The 17,743-nt window shown below is 41.6% G+C and overlaps 1 pseudogene across 1 annotated transcript in view; it reads right to left on the bottom strand.

The window, feature by feature from the left end:
• The window catches only part of LOC311150279 (zinc finger protein 512B-like), a 26,812-nt pseudogene extending 17,402 nt beyond the window's left edge, over positions 1-9,410 (bottom strand). The window contains exons 1-4 of the transcript in view: positions 9,073-9,410; positions 8,676-8,820; positions 8,366-8,578; positions 3,855-3,988 (exon numbers count right to left, since the gene is read on the bottom strand). The product of the transcript in view is annotated as a zinc finger protein 512B-like (transcript). The remainder of the gene's footprint in view (positions 1-3,854; positions 3,989-8,365; positions 8,579-8,675; positions 8,821-9,072) is intronic.
• Between the last annotated feature and the right edge of the window lie 8,333 nt (positions 9,411-17,743).

Genomic DNA, 17,743 nt, shown 5'->3' with positions numbered 1-17,743 from the left:
AAACATTTTTTCATTTTTTGTCTTTCCTTTTGGCAGGTGTGGCTTGGCTACATCTGTTGCTTAAAATTGTTGCATGCATATATGTGTCATGCATGTTGCAAATTATGCATGTTTTTATCTGAACTTTGTTAATGGATCAACCTACAGTATACTTACAGTATTAATCAATCAAAAATCAAGGTATGTTTTTCCATTGTGTTTTGGTGCATTTTCCATAGGTGACAGGAGCCAAAGAATTCGAGAGGCTTGCTGCCGTCGCCAAGCTTGTCCTGGTGTTGCCCCATGCAAACGCAGATGCTGAGAGGGTGTTTTCAGTTGTGGGACTGAACAAAACCAAGAGAAGAAACAGCCTAGCATTGGATGGCACCCTGTCCTCAATAATGACCATAAAGATGGCCAATCTGGAGCCCTGCTTCAAATGGGAGCCCCCCTCCGATATCATCAAGTCCTCCAAGAAGGCCACAGGCCAGTATAACCATGCCGACAGATCATAGACAAGAGGCTCATTTGAGATGAGCCAGGTCTGCGCAGAATCGATCACCGGCGATCACCGCCCAATGCATGCTGGTTAGATTTGTGTCCCGACTTGATCCCGACTTTCTCTGACATCATGCACACGTGGGCAACGATAACCTCATGAGATCAAGGCGGACGCAGTTCTGAGACGCAGGCAGTGCAATTGCTTTTCACCGACTGCAGGACCCAGGCGGACCCAGGACAAAATCTCACTCCAAGGTTTTTTGAAAAGTTGGCAGGTATGAGAAACCCTGTGGTAACCCTGGGTACTTTCCAGTCACCGTAAGTGAAAGAGCCAACACAGGACACAGGCCTGTTAGGCCTGTTGCTAATAGGGCTATAAAATAACCCATACAACCACTTACTGTATGATAACAGCAGGATCCTAGCAGCAGGATGTAGTAGCAAGTTGCTAGCAGCAGGATGATAGCAGCAGGACGCTAACAGCAGGATGCTAGCAGCAGGATGATAACAGTAGGATGCTAGCAGGAGGATGATAACAGCAGGATGCTAACAGCAGGATGATAACAGTAGGATGCTAGCAGCAGAATGATAACAGTAGGATGCTAACAGCAGGATGCTAACAGTAGGATGCTAACAGCAGGACGCTAACAGCAGGATGATAACAGCAGGATGCTAACAGTAGGATGCTAACAGTAGGATGCTAACAGCAGGATGCTAGCAGGAGGATGATAACAACACAGGCCACATGCTGGAATAGCATTGTCATTACTCACTAGTGAACCACAGCCAAGTTTGTTTGCCTCCTCCCTGACAGGACCACAATGAAAATGAAATTACCCTAACTTTTTTTTCTGTTTTTACCCTTGCCTGTTTGGAAGGAATGTACTGTTCCTATCTTATCTGAGAGGTCATACACTACCTCAAAGACTTATGGCTATAATTGTATTTGTACATTAAAATACCTAAACAAACCAAATCTCACCAGTGTTGCTAGCCCCCCACCCCTTCTCTTTCCCTCCCTTCCTCTTTTCCTCTCTTTCCTATTCTGGCTCGGATTCCTGATTTGCTGTGGGAGAACCAGGGGTGGGACTGAGTAACAACTTATCACACTAATTTGACTGATTTATAAGCAGCTGTTTATGGGCAATAAAGAGGGGAGGTATAAACCATGGCACACTGAGTACTGAGAACACTCTGGGTATCCATCAGTCAACTGGTGTGTTAGTTACCATTGGTCCAGCCAGAGGAAGTTAAACATTAACTGAACAGTCACGGGAGGGTCAGAGAAACAGAGCTTAAACATTAACTGACCAGTCACATGAAGGTCAGAGGAACAGAGCAGTGCATAAAACATAACGAGGGCCAGAACTATTACCTGACCATGTGACTTGACCAGGGAAAGCTGTGGGAACCTGTTATAAACTAGAGGTATCCCTGGTCAGGTGACGTGCTACACACAGAATAACGAAAATACACTTTGGTTGACTCAATAAAGCATTTTGCATCATCATGATGATGTGGCCGGTGACACTTTGCTTCTTGAAAGCCAAATATTTTGAAAACTTGACTACTGACATGCAAAACATTTCGGGACTGTATCAACAGTGGACTAATAAAAAAAAAATATATATATAATTTGGAGTGGATTTTGCCTTTAAGCAACAGACATCATCACCATCATTTGTATTCACCGCTTATTGTAGTCTACGTTATATTTCCATATTATCTTAGATTCAAATTATATGCAACAGAATGGGGGAGGTAGGGACAAACAACCTCATTGTCATGACACACACACACCATCTTTACCAAACACACACACACACACACACACACACACACACACACACACACACACACACACACACACACACACACACACACACACACACACACACACACACATCTATGGGGGAACTATTTTAATCTCTTCTTTCCTAAGGTGCCAAATCTGTCTTGCAAAATTAGCCCTTTCACTCTGCTAAACAGCAGTCTGACTTAAAGGAAAGATTCACCCATTTTGAATGTTAAATTGTTTTTGTGAATCTGTGAGTTCTATCGATTCCAGTTGTCATTTCATGTTTTCATGTGTATCTGAGCTATTGCTGGCAGAAATTCGGCCGGTTGACATAGAATTGTGATAAAGCCGCTCTCACTACACTGGAAGTTAATAGGAATGCGACTTTTAGATCGCAAAGACGTCTATCATACAGATTTTAACACTGGCCGATGTCATAATGCGAGAGGTTGTCTTCTCCCGAATGAGCCTCGAGAAATGTTTAATTTAACAGAGGGTCCACTACACTTCTCCTATTTGTTTGCCTCTTTAGTCCAGGGTGCATTGCATGGAGCCGTTGCGAATGTCAGACTCTACTCTGCAAGGCACATCGATCTGCAGGTTGAACATGGTGAGATTGTAGACTCCTAAATTGATAGTACAGTTTGTTTAGGCGATTTTACAGCTAACTAGCTACTTTACATGCTAATATGAACTTTGGTATTATTGTGTGTAGCTACGTTTGCTAGCTAGCTAGCCAGCCAGCCCGCCCATAGAGAGAGCATTGCATTGTGGGTTTTGTAGTCGACATGAGCTGCAACAGATTTCCACAACAATTTTCACATGTTGCTACCAACCTTGTTATAACGACAAAATAAAACATTTGTTCACAAAAACGATTTTCTCACATATTACTGTTATTTAACACTGTAAATTATAGGAATGAGTGATTTTTCCTTTAATGAGGAGCATGCTCTCTCACACACACACACACACACACACAACGGCTAAAACATTCACATCCATTAACAGGAAAATAAAATATTCAGGGGACGTCTAGGAGTCTAAAGCTGCTGGGCTCTCATTGGTCAGGCCTGAGACTCTGTGTTGTAACAATCAAACAACTGGGTCATTTTAGACAAGGCGTAGTTTTCCAAGTATATCTTATAGTATTAGCAAAGTCATCATGATCTTCTGCTTTATTGGATTGGAATTAGATTCCACAGTCTTCTCCATCCAAAGACTTGCTCGCTATCCAGATGGCTTGAATTTGTACTCATGTCAATTATTACTAGCTAGGACAGCTTGTTAGTATGTCTGGATGGGTTATTGACTGATAGAGGGAATAAATAGGACCCATGTGAACCAAAATGTTGAGACTTGCCGTAGCTTCACTTTATTAGTACTGCTTATGAAATACGATTATTAACATGTCAGAAAACAGTCAAAGCAACAATATGTGTCACGAGGTGAGAGAACAAGATGAAAATGAACATCTTGAGCAGGACCCGTTCAGATCATGAGAGCTGTGGTGATACAAAGCCCACACACAGTGACCGTCCGTGGACAATGCATGGTCAGATTAGTGGTCACTCACTCTGTTTGTTGTTCTCGGGGCCTGTGGCTTTGGTCCTGGCAGCCTCCTGGGGGTGGGCCTGTTTGGGGGGACGACCTCTCGAAGCCCCCCCTGATGACAGCTTCGCCAGCCGGGGGCTACTGGGGGTCTCCATGCTTGGGAAGGGACACACACAGGAAGGGAGGTTAAAATAGAGGTACAGTGATGTGAATTATGTTTCAGCCAGACACACATCCATGGTCGTCTGTAGTTGACTAGTTGTACACAGTGTCATAACTATGATATGAAGTTCCATAAACGTTGTAGTCTAACTTGCAAATGGGTCAATATTAGATACACAGCAAATGTAACAAAAATGCAATAAACATAAATCATTTTCCTTGCTAAAAGTAATGTATTTTTCAGCAATTCTCTCTCAACAAACAGTAAAATGACTTTTCCAGCCCTGATAGTGGTATTTCAGGTTCTCCAGATTGAGGCAAACCCATCATATACAGTGTACTGAGAGCATGACTTTCCATGTTTCATTTAAAAATCTATACTTTCAGTTACATATGAACTGAACTCCATGGTCGACCACTTAGAGTGGAGGAGAGTACAGCAATACAGAGTCAATGTACCATCACGGAGAGAGAGAGAGAGAGAGAGAGAGAGAGAGAGAGAGAGAGAGAGAGAGAGAGAGAGAGAGAGAGAGAGAGAGAGAGTGATGGACAGACTACAGAGAGATTTTGCTCATTTGCATAGTTAATTGTTTAATTCCAGCATTCACTTCCAGCATTTTAATCAATTTCTTCATTTCCTGCACTAATGTGTTATCATGTACACACTGTGTCACGCTTATTTTGTCGTAGTATGCCTCTATTTCGGAAAGAAAATAACCTTCCTCAACAGAATAATTATTATCCTCTTTGAATGTACATTTTAGGCAGTTCTTACTTTCGCCACTAGGCGATCAGACAATTTCTGGGGGTCTGTACTCCTGAAGTTGTGGACTGTTTTTGTGCCTGCCAGTTAGCTAGCAGTTCTCAGCTGTTAGAAGCCAAAGGCTGGAAGTTTCTTACTTGAGATAAAAACGAATGATTGCCATTATTTTTTCGAGTCATTACTGAATTATTTCATGTTACAAATCAAACATTAAACCTCGTAAACAATTCATGGTAATTCATGGTAACCTCGTAAACTATTTATTTAGACCCAGCGTTTATTTGCTGAAATGTGTGCCGTTATCCGGCTATTAAAAGGGACAGGTGGCTATTTGAGACTTGGCATTTAATTGAAGTTTTACGGTATATATTTACACACAAGGTTGGAATAATTCTGTGAAATTGTGAAAATGATGATAATGACCTTTTAGTGTAAGAGCTGTTTGAGCTGTGGGATGGAGTTTTGGCCTTCCATGGTGACATCACCATGCGGTACATTTGTTAATAGACCAATAAGAAAGAGAGTTCCAAACCTCTCTGCCAATAACAGCACATTTTATGTTTCCCCCTCCCCACTCAGACCACTCCCAGACAGTCCTAGCAAAATTCTTGAAACTATTTGTTTCTTTTTGACCATTTTAATTTAAAGCAGTCACAGTAAGGTACTTCATTGTTACCCAGAAAAGATTTGATATTGAGATAAAAACAGCTGAATTGGACCTTTAAAGTTGGTGGGCTGGAGCACAGCTTCATGCCTGGTCCATGTACAGTCAGTGTATGAGTAAGTTTACATGCACACTAATAGTTCGATATTAAACTGATTATGGCAGTAGGCCGAGTACTCTGCTTATCTTTTTATTTACTAGGCAAGTCAGTTAAGAACAAATTCTTATTTACAATGACAGCCTACACCGGCCAAACCCGGACAACGCTGGGCCAATTGTGCGCCGCCCTATGGGACTCCAAATCACGGCCGGTTGTGATACAGCCTGGAATCAAACCAGGGGGTCTGTAGTGACGCCTCAAGCACTGAGATGCAGTTCCTTAGACCGCTGCGCCACTCGGGATCTTAATTGGCATAAGGTAAAAAAAAACACCTGGTTTTCTGAGCAATCTTTCGAATTATTAGGACATGTAAACAGCTTAAGCGGCGTTACATCTGTGAAATTGATCTGCGCATGTGCCAGCACCGGTAGCGCAAGCCTCCCTCTTATGTGCGAGTGAATCGTGAGTTCAGAAAACTGAAAGTATGCATCTTAGAAAGAGTTTTCACATACAAACATTATATGTCCGAACTCAAAATCAAAAAGGTTTCGCAAAAATAACATTATCACTGTGGTAGAACGTTTATTTTGATTGGTGATTTTCTGCATTTATCAAAAGTCCCATCAGGTAGCCTGATTTCAGATGTGTCCAAGGAAACAGGATTATTATGGAAATCGTTCTTTCAAAGTATGTAAACATTTTAAACAAACTATTATATTAATCTGACTATTCACAATAATCGTAGTATTGTGTGCATGTAACTGTGCTCTATGCATGTCATGTTGATTCTGAACATCATCACTCCACAGCACACTGGCTAATGGGCGGCAGGTAGCTTAGTGGGTAAGAGCGTTGTGCCAGTAACCGAAAGGTCGCTGGTTCTAATCCACGAGCCGACTAGGTGAAAAATCTGTCGATGTGCCCTTAAGCAAGGCACTTAACCCTAATTGCTCATGTAAGTTGCTCTGGATAAGAGCGTCTGCTAAATGACTAAAATGTAAATGTAATGGCTGACAGTGGCTACTGGCTAATTATGCTAAGTAGGATTGATTACAGTTAGACCTACCATCATGTTTTCTCTTAGCGTAGTATATGTACATTCATGTCATTCCCCTAATGAATTACTACAGTACACAGAGGGTCACTCATTTGGGTGGCTCGGGTTACACACTTTTAATTTCACCTTGTATGGTGGTGTGGGTGGTTTCGGAGAGATGTGTTGAATTTACATTTGAAAAATGGATCATCACAAAAACATCTACTTGTGAAACTGGTGTGTATAATTATATTACACATAGACACAGACATGCCTGCCAGGTCACCCATGATACAAGTCAGTATTCGACGTCCATCTATGTCTGAGGACGTCAGGAGATGACATGAAAACTAGCCACTAGGGGCAACAGTGGACGGGGATGGCGGGTGGGTATAAGCATCTGCCTCTGATTCCAAAGGTTTTAAGTTTGAATCCAGCGATATAACTTTTTTATTTTTATTTTATTTTTTTATCCTATCCCTAACCTTATGATTTTGGATTTTGGAGTTAATGCCTAAACTTAACCTTAAACACTTTGAAGTTTGACGTTTGAGAAACATGGATGAACGTCTAATTCTGATGTGAGACTGTGAGAGTTGGACACGCACGCAAACACTCGTGCAAGGACGCACACACACATGCGTCCGTGGACGCACGCACTCACACCCTGGACCATGTGTATTACAAGGCAAGGGAGGTATATTTCTATTTTCACATGTTTTACTTCTTCATCTGTAAGGATATGCGTAGATCCATATTACTAGAAAAGCAAGGTTTGATATGAGATTCATACCATAGGCCAGAGAGCCAGACAGTCAGACAGACATTATGCACGTTCACGGTCCTAAGATATACATACAGATATACATATGTCGGTGGAGGACGGCTCATAATAATGGCTGGAATGGAGTCAATGGAATGGTGTACAAAAGATGTGGTTTCCATGTGTTTGATACAATTTCATTGACTCCATTCCAGCCATTATTATGAGCCGTCCTCTACTGATATATGTACACTGTCTAGTTTGTCCCTATTGTGACTTGCACTCATTGTCACATCTATAACATTGATGACACTAAATCAAATTAATTTTTATTGATTTGCTGATTGATGTACCATGGTTGATTTCTGATTTGCAATACAGTTTTTAATTCAACTAAATTCTATTCTATTCTATATTCACAGTAGCTTACTGTACACCCAGAGCAGTGAATGCACAACTGCCACACACAGTCAAGGCACTGTTAGGACTGCCAGGGAGATAAGCCACATACACACACACACACACACACACACACACACACACACACACACACAGGTTCTGAGTTATTAAGTAATACCACTTTATTACTGTCATACTACAACACTGTTACTGACACAGTTACAGCTATAGGCTAGTATACCGCTACTTTAGCAGTATTGCATACATATGATAGCCTACTATCCTAGTCATGACAGTTATAAACCAGTACATCATACAGCTGCCTGAAACCAAAGCAGAACCCCAGAAACAGCTGCAAAGTGAACAAGTGGAGGTATTTGGGGAATTGAACTCTTACACACAAAAACACTTAGATGTTTGAAGGCTGCACAGACAATCTGCCCTCTTCACCTCCTAGGTCATATAGGCTGCAACGGCAGTTTGACTTGCTTCTGTCTCACTCTACTTGAAGATGGTTACATTGTAGAAACATTGTTTGTGGACTGTTTCGACTGCTACATTGGTGCATTCGAACGTTACTGGCTACAATGTTTACAGTGCTGTTGATTAATAATAGGGACATGGGCTTCTAGAAGGCCACACCTACCTGCAATGTCGGGAGTCACCCAACACTAGCGGCCGGGGTGGCCCGGGTCACCCACGTGGGGGTCAGGCGGTAGGGCTACACCTCGCGCGGTATATGCGCCTTTCCCGGTGTTACATGGCCATCACACCTGCTGTCGTAAGCGGGTCTGGTCGGGTGCTTCGATGGAGACGGACTGACAGTCGTCACGGTCGTTAGCAACGCGCCTAGCCCCCGCTGTGAATCCGAGGAAAAATGAGGAGGAGGGGGAGATGAAGAAGATGAGGAAGAGGAGGAAAAAGGAAATGCCAATTAAAATCCTAAAGACGTTCACCTTATTTCCAGCCTCCACTTTTCCCCATTTCGTGCATTAATATGGCAACCACGAGGCACTTCTTCAATGTCAATCGTCTCGTTGTAAAACTCAAGAAATATGAATATCAGGAGGCACGCAGGAAAGATAGAGACATCTCCGACTCCTTGAAGAAAACATTAAAATACAAGAAGGTTTTATATAGGCAGTGAAGCAAAATGGCGACTTTAATATGAAGGAGGAGTAAAAAAAATCCTTGCAATGGCTGGAGCTAAAGGGAGTCACAAAAATATGTTTAGTGCAGTAATTTTCGACAGCTGCAAGAGAGTTGGTTAGAGTAAAAGAAAACGAACCAGAGGAAAAAAGGAATTAAAAGATTCGACCTCGGTCGCTTTCGGTGCCGTCTGCGGTTCCTTACCTCGGGATTATTTCGGGGTTTTATACGGATATTATCTTCGCGGCCGTGTACAGTAATAGGCTACAGTAATGTGTGTTGAGTCATGCGCGTATCCACTCTTCCTTTGACAGTTGCAACTACAGTCTTCTGGCAACTTGCAAACTCTCGCGTTATTATTATTTTTATCTAGCAAATAATATTCGGGGTTTCTGCCTAATAAACCCGATTTTGTATCGATACCAAATTGACCGTTTGATGCGGCTCATCCGACGTAACGCCATTCGGTCATGACGAAAAAGGGTTAGGATAAATTCTTAAAACCAGCCCCACTAAGCGTTTTAATCTGGTAATGTTAAGTTACTAAATATTCGACCTTTATCGTTAATATTCAGGGTGTGAACAGCGGACAGCCTTAGATTGTGAATTGTCGTTGTGCTGTTTCGTCGGCATCATGCCAGTCCATCGCAATCCCAAAAATAAACCACTGGTAGGCTACAGCAATCGAAACTTGCATAGTGACGCTGGGGAAGAGTAGAATCGGCTATAGGCTACCTATTCTGCTCTATCAGAAGCTGATCAATCGATTTAATATAATATGTGAAATAGGCTGCCAGATGATGTAGACTGTTATGGTTGGGCATTACTGATCTGTCATTTTATTCCAACACAGTGAAGGCAAATGCAGTGTCGAAAACCAAGGTAACTTTGGTTTGAAAGTTTCTCTTATTGTGCCCACTAATAAATTATTATTATTATTATTATTATTATTATTATTATTATTATTATTATTATTATTGCATTTCTGATGAAGTCAGCAAGCTTCTGCAAGAGCAGCTAAATGTTCCCCATTATACTCTGATATGATATGTATAACATGTGGCCCTCACTCATGCAGCCACTGAATCATAGCCACTTACAGTGGGCTCACACAACCAGAGGAGAGACTCTCAGATGTGATTGGTGCCAGTCAGCGTGACCTAATATTTCTTATAAGTGGAAATCATCAGAAACAATGACGTAATCCATGTACACTGGCTGTTCCCCTAAACCCCCAGAAGAGGGCAGGGTATACTCATTTTAGGGCATGGCAACGTCAGAGCCCAAGCAGGGTACAGGATATAAAATGTATCCTTCCTTTCGACCACTCTTTGAAGTAGTTACTGATGAGACATGAATGGACAGTGAAAGCTATATGGCGGAGCCCTTGCTTTCTCTTGTCCAATTACATTAGATCAGTTATGTTAGGCCTACGTCAAGGAGGGAATGGTTAAGGACACAGTTTTAATGTTTCCAAGCACCTTTCCTTCACTGAAAACATTTTAACAAAAAAAAGTAATTTCCCTTCTCTGTTTCTCTTCAGCTGCGTTTACACAGGCAGCACAATTCTGATATTTTTTTTCACTAATTTGTCTTTTGACCAATCAGATCAGCTCTGAAAAATAGCAGATGTGAAAAGATCTGATGTAATTGGTCAAAAGATCAATTAGTGGAAAAAAATATCAGAATTTGTCTGTCTGTGTGAAGAATGCAGCCTTCCTCTCAACTGATTACAAATGGTTTGTAAAGTGAAAGATAACATGAGCAAAACCTGCCGTCCTTTCACATGTCATTCATCAATTTCAGTTGCATTAGAGCTTTACAGTGGCAGCTACATTCAATTTCTACCAGATTTTCTAATTTGCTCCAAGATTATTTATTTTTTATCTACCACTCACATGAAATGTTCATACATTAGATATCCAGTAGAGGGAAGTGTTGCCTCACTACTGGGTGCTGTGAGACTGAAATATAGTCAGGCCATATTGTCATATGACCACTGGAGAACATGTATTGTTGTTGACAGCTGTCCACTGACTAGGCCTAGTCGCCAATCACTGTAAGTACCCTGGTACCTAGTTACCAAATACTTTTTTTTTTTGTGGTGGGGTAGGATCTCGGTTTGCAGTTTGAGATAAACACATCGGTGGTGTTTTCCATTAGAATATAGCAGAGAAGACAAAAAAACAACAACTAATCTTTGTGGGTTGAAGTGGCAAAAAATGACCCCAGATGAGAATATCTCACAGACACATTAGGAGAAATCCACAGGACTCAATCTCAAATAAATGGGAAGGGTTGACCCTGCCGATCAAGCCTCCTCCTTTCTTAAAAAATATTAGACCACAGGTTGACATTCTATATGTGATGGCAGTCAATACATTCCTCGGAGCAACTGTACTATCCCAGTGTATGGAGCTACTTCCTGCTGTTCCCCTGCTCTGTGTTTTAATGCAGCCTATTGAATGCTTATTGCAGGATCCTGGTTGACAGACCATGAATCCTTTACAGTGATTTACTCCTCTCTGTCTCTGCTGAGCAGGCACAAGCCTGGTTAATGGCTCATAAAAGCTGTCAGGTGGCCAACCTGGACTACCATTGGCAACAAGAGGGAAACTGTGTTCTATGCTGTATGTTTCATCAATCGATGAGGTTTCAAATGGATAAGCTGTCCTTCTGTGTGGCATAGGGAGAAAGACAAGTGAGAATGTGTTGTGGGATTAGAGAACAGCAACCATGATTTAGAAGCCATTTGTTGAGACAGGTGGTCCTGAGCTGTTTAAGAATCACAGACCTCTAAACCTCCTTGGGCATCACTAAGCTCATTTATAACTGAGGAGAGAGAGAGAGACAAATAAGAAAGGATGGAATAAGAAAGAGAGATAGGGAGAGAAATGAACACATAAACTCAGGTTATAAACACTCAGAGTCCTCTCTCCCTAACTACCTGCTCCACAGCTATACACTCTTATCACCTCTACCTCTCTACCCATAATGAGACCGTCACATAGCTGACAGGACCTGTTTACCATAGAACCATCCATACAATAATGATTTACATGTAATTAGGCAGGGAGATGCTTGGTATCCCCCAGTAATTGTCTCCCAGCAGTAAGCCAGACAACCTGCGAGGCAGGATGGTGACAGGAGAGACTGCTTAGTATTCGCTAACATGACTCAGCCACTGAGTGACAGGTGAGGACGCAGGTGCAAGGTTCCAGACACGCTTCGTTTGGACAGGTGTGACATCCCCCCTCCCTCTCTGATTTTCCCTCTCTCCCTCCCTCACTTCCTCTGTTTCTCATTTTTATTTTTCTCTCCATCCTTTTTTTCTCTCTTTTCATCTCCATCTATTCCAACCCTTTTGTATATCTCTCCGTTATTCTATCAATTTTCTCTCTACCACTCGCCATCTCTCTCCTCCTTTCTGTGTAAACACAGCGGTGTAAAGTACTTAAGTAAAAATACTTTAAAGTACTGCTTAAGTAGTTTTTTGGGGTATCTGTCCTTTACTTTACTATTTATATGTTTGACTGCTTTTACTTTTACTCCATAACATTCCTAAAGAAAATTAGGTACTTTTTACTCCATACATTTTCCTTGACACCCAAAAGTACTCGTTACATTTCGAATGCTTAGCAAGACAGGAAAATGGTCTAAGTCACACACTTATCAAGAAAACATCCCTGGTCATCCCTACTACCTCTGATCTGGCGGACTCACTAAACACAAATGTGAAATTATTTAGACTTTTACTTTTGAGACTGAAGTATATTTTGGCAATTACATTTACTTTTGATACTTAAGTATATTTAAAACCAAATACTTTTAGAAGTAGTATTTTACTCGGTGACTTTCACTTTTACTTGAGTCATTTTTTATTAAGGTATCTTTACTTTTACTCAAGTATGACAATTGGGTACTTTTTCCACCACTGTGTAAACATCTCTCCCTTCCTTCTTTTCTGTCTCTCTCTTCTCTAGACACAACACCTCTAACCATTATGCATCCCTCATTGTTTTGGAAAGATGAGGGCAGGGAGAGAAACAGACAGGCAGCGCAAGAGTGAGAGAGAGTTAAAAGAGATAGAGAGTTAAAAGAGAGAAAGTGTAGAAGGTAGGGTAGAGAGGTTAGGAGGCAGAGCCCTGCGGTCAAGCCAGAGCAGTTTATCTGAGAGAGCTGTTGCGGTTTAGGGAAGAGGACTGCTGAAGTGAATCTGTTTCGCTCTGCTTCAACAAAAGCAGGACTGCACTCAACCGAGGTCGGGCCTGGGGAGAAGAGAGAGGAATGTGTGTGTGTGTGTTTGATGGAGAACAAGGACCAGGGAGAGATTAGAACTGAGCATAGAGACACACAGATCACTGTGGGGGAGAGTATTAATTAAACAACAGGCCAGCTCCCCTGCCCCAATCCCTAACACAGCCAGCCACAGCTGCACCAAGAACAGAGAGAAAGTGTGCGTGTGTTACAGTACCTGTGATAGCGTGGTGGGAGAAGGCTTCTATGTAAGTCAGGTAGTTGTGTGGGCAGTGTTTCTTCAGTCACTTGCAGATGTGCTGCTGGGTCCACAGCACCACTGGTTGAGAGAAGGTGTGTATATGTGAAGGTATGTATAACTGAAATTGCGTGACCGTTATATTATGATAAGCAACAGATATTTCATGAATATGCATTAGTTTATTTAAAAAAGACAAGATTCTTCATATTCCATATCTCTTCTTAACATCTGTACAGCAAGTCAATAATTGTATCTTTAAAACCCTTTTCCTTAACATATCGAAAACAAACAACCCATCCATGATCTGAAAAAGTAATCAAACAAATAATAGAAGTGTCTGTACACATCTACAAATGTATAACAGTGTATTTTCCATTTAACAGTCAAATTGTTTCATCATTCAGACAGTCCTTGTCAACTGAAGGGAGGGATAGAGGGAGGGATAGATAAAGGGAGGACAGGAAGGGAGGAAGGGAGGAAAGGATGGGAGCTGGTATGAAGAGACTACCCACTGGGCACAGACATCAATTCAACATCTATTCCACATTGGTTCAACATAATTTAATTTAAATGGAAACAACGTTGATTCAACCAGTGTGTGACCAGTGGGTAGCCTGTTTCCCAGAATAGTTCTATGCTCAACCATAGAAGACCTGCTCCCCTTCACCATCAATTCTGAAAAGTGAACCTTCATTTTCTGAGTAAAACAAAAACACATACATGTAACTGCCAAAGTAAAGGAAACACCAACATAAAGTGTCTTAATAGAGCATTGGGAATTAATGGGTAAAAAAATCGACATTCATCCAATTACGTCAAATTCCGAAGTGAAACTATGAGATGAAGTTACATGGTTGGGCCACCACGAGCCTTCAGCTTCAATGCATCTTGGCATAGATTGTCTGGAACTCTATTAGAGGGATGCAACACCATTCTTCCACGAGAAATTCCATCATTGGGTGTTTTGTTGTTGGTGGAAAACGCTGTCTCAGGCGCCGCTCCAGAATCTCCCATAAGTGTTCAATTGGGTTGAGATCTGGTGACTGACACACACACACACGCAAACATGCACACACACACACACACACAGTCTTGTACAACTAACCTTGTGGGGACACAAAATTCAGTCCCATTCAAAATCCTATTTTCCCTAACCCCTAACCCTAACCCGTACCCTTACCCTAACCCTAACCTTAACCTTAACCCGAAAACCTTAACCCTAACCCTAAATCTAACCCTAGCTACTAACCCTAACCCTAAAACTAATTCTAACCCTAACACTAATTCTAACCTTAACCCTAAACGCCCTTGAAATAGCATTTGACCTTGTGGGGACCAACAAAATGTTCCCTAGTTGGTCCCCACAAGTATAGTTAAACACGTCCACACAACACATGACACCTAAGCATGATGGGATGTTAATTGCTTAATTAACTCAGGAACCACACCTTTGTGGAAGCATCTGCTTTCAATATACTTTGTATCTCTCATTTACTCAAGTGTTTCCTTTATTTTGGCAGTTACCTGTACATCGGCCTATGTTGCTTCTTCAAAGGATCCTTGTTAACAGTCATGCTGGTATTTGATTTCTGGTAAGTTTATGAAGCACAATAACGGTAGGTTGTCTTTGTGTCTGGATTCACAGTGTGACAGTAAAAGCAGGCAGCTGGTCTGGTTCCTCTCAATAATCTCTCTAATATTTATAGCTATCAATGAGAGACATGGTGTACGGTGTAGGTGCATAGCTTCAGTCCTCCAGGGCTAACAGTATACACCATATGCTCTCTTTCAATGACAAGTTGATAACTTGGGCTACCAGGTTTGTGGAATCTATAGTCAATCAGTTACACTAACTGATCAATGAGAGAGAGAGAGAGAGAGAGAGAGAGAGAGAGAGAGAGAGAGAGAGAGAGAGAGAGAGAGAGAGAGAGAGAGAGAGAGAGAGAGAGAGCAGAGAGAGAGAGAGAGAGAGAGAGAGAGAGAGAGAGAGAGAGAGAGAGAGAGAGAGAGAGAGAGAGAGAGACCAGCAGGATAGGAGCCCTTGAGAACTGGAGTTGTGCACTTCTGGTGTTATGGGAAATACACATAATATTATTGATTTAGGATCAATATTATTTTTACACAATGGCGTTGTAACTACAGTATACTTCTACTGCATCATGGGAGATGTAGGCATTTGACTCATACTGGTAGAATAGAACCATTCCTTTGGGCCAGCTACATCTTTGATTATTGCTTTATCAAATACAGCTAGGGCACAAACATTCACAGCAAATCTCTGTCATAGCATGTCCTCTCAATTCCCTCTGTTAATAAAATGCTAAAGGTAAAGGTCTACATTATATTCAGTTCTACAGCTTATATTACTTTAGAACGTTCAAATAATATACAGTACCAGTCAAAAGTTTGGACACACCTACTCATTCCAGGGTTTGTCTTTATTTTTACTATTTTCTACATTGTAGAATAATGGTGAAGACATCAAAACTATGAAATAACACATACAGTGGGGGAAAAAAGTATTTAGTCAGCCACCAATTGTGCAAGTTCTCCCACTTAAAAAGATGAGAGAGGCCTGTAATTTTCATCATAGGTACACGTCAACTATGACAGACAAATTGAGAAATGTTTTTCCAGAAAATCACATTGTAGGATTTTTTATGAATTTATTTGCAAATTATGGTGGAAAATAAGTATTTGGTCACCTACAAACAAGCAAGATGTCTGGCTCTCACAGACCTGTAACTTCTTCTTTAAGAGGCTCCTCTGTCCTCCACTCGTTACCTGTATTAATGGCACCTGCTTGAACTTGTTATCAGTATAAAAGACACCTGTCCACAACCTCAAACAGTCACACTCCAAACTACACTATGGCCAAGACCAAAGAGCTGTCAAAGGACACCAGAAACAAAATTGTAGACCTGCACCAGGCTGGGAAGACTGAATCTGCAATAGGTAAGCAGCTTGGTTTGAAGAAATCAACTGTAGGAGCAATTATTAGGAAATGGAAGACATACAAGGCCACTGATAATCTCCCTCGATCTGGGGCTCCACGCAAGATCTCACCCCGTGGGGTCAAAATGATCACAAGAACGGTGAGCAAAAATCCCAGAACCACACGGGGGGACCTAGTGAATGACCTGCAGAGAGCTGGGACCAAAGTAACAAAGCCTACCATCAGTAACACACTACGCCGCCAGGGACTCAAATCCTGCAGTGCCAGACGTGTCCCCCTGCTTAAGCCAGTACATGTCCAGGCCCGTCTGAAGTTTGCTAGAGTGCATTTGGATGATCCAGAAGAGGATTGGGAGAATGTCATATGGTCAGATGAAACCAAAATAGAACTTTTTGGAAAAAACTCAACTCGTCGTGTTTGGAGGACAAAGAATGCTGAGTTGCATCCAAAGAACACCATACCTGCTGTGAAGCATGGGGGTGGAAACATCATGCTTTGGGGCTGTTTTTCTGCAAAGGGACCAGGACGACTGATCCGTGTAAAGGAAAGAATGAATGGGGCCATGTATTGTGAGATTTTGAGTGAAAACCTCCTTCCATCAGCAAGGGCATTGAAGATGAAACGTGGCTGGGTCTTTCAGCATGACAATGATCCCAAACACACCGCCTGGGCAACGAAGGAGTGGCTTTGTAAGAAGCATTTCAAGGTCCTGGAGTGGCCTAGCCAGTCTCCAGATCTCAACCCCATAGAAAATCTTTGGAGGGAGTTGAAAGTCTGTGTTGCCCAGCGACAGCCTCAAAACATCACTGCTCTAGAGGAGATCTGCATGGAGGAATGGGCCAAAATACCAGCAACAGTGTGTGAAAACCTTGTGAAGACTTACAGAAAACGTTTGACCTGTGTCATTGCCAACAAAGGGTATATAACAAAGTATTGAGAAACTTTTGTTATTGACCAAATACTTATTTTCCACCATCATTTGCAAATAAATTCATAAAAAATCCTACAATGTGATTTTCCTTTCTCATTTTGTCTGTCATAGTTGACGTGTACCTATGATGGAAAGTACAGGCCTCTCTCATCTTTTTAAGTGGGAGAACTTGCACAATTGGTGGCTGACTAAATACTTTTCCCCCACTGTATGGAATCATGTAGTAACCAAAAAAGTGTTAAACAATTCAAAATATATTTTATATTTGATATTCTTCAAATAACCACCCTTTGCCTTGATGACAGCTTTGCACACTCTTGGCATTTTCTCAACCAGTTTCATGAGGTAGACACCTGGAATGCATTTCAATTAACAGGTGTGCCTTCTTAAAAGTTAATTTGTGGAATTGCTTTCCTTCTTAATGTATGAGCCCATCAGTTGTGTTGTGACGAGGTAGGGGGGTTTACAGAAGATAGCCCTATTTGGTAAA

The sequence above is a fragment of the Coregonus lavaretus genome (genome assembly GCF_964263955.1).
Source record: "Coregonus lavaretus genome assembly, chromosome: 22".
NCBI lineage: Eukaryota > Metazoa > Chordata > Actinopteri > Salmoniformes > Salmonidae > Coregonus > Coregonus lavaretus.
The sequence above is the reverse complement of the archived record's forward strand: the minus strand, read 5'-3'. Positions and strand labels throughout refer to the sequence as shown.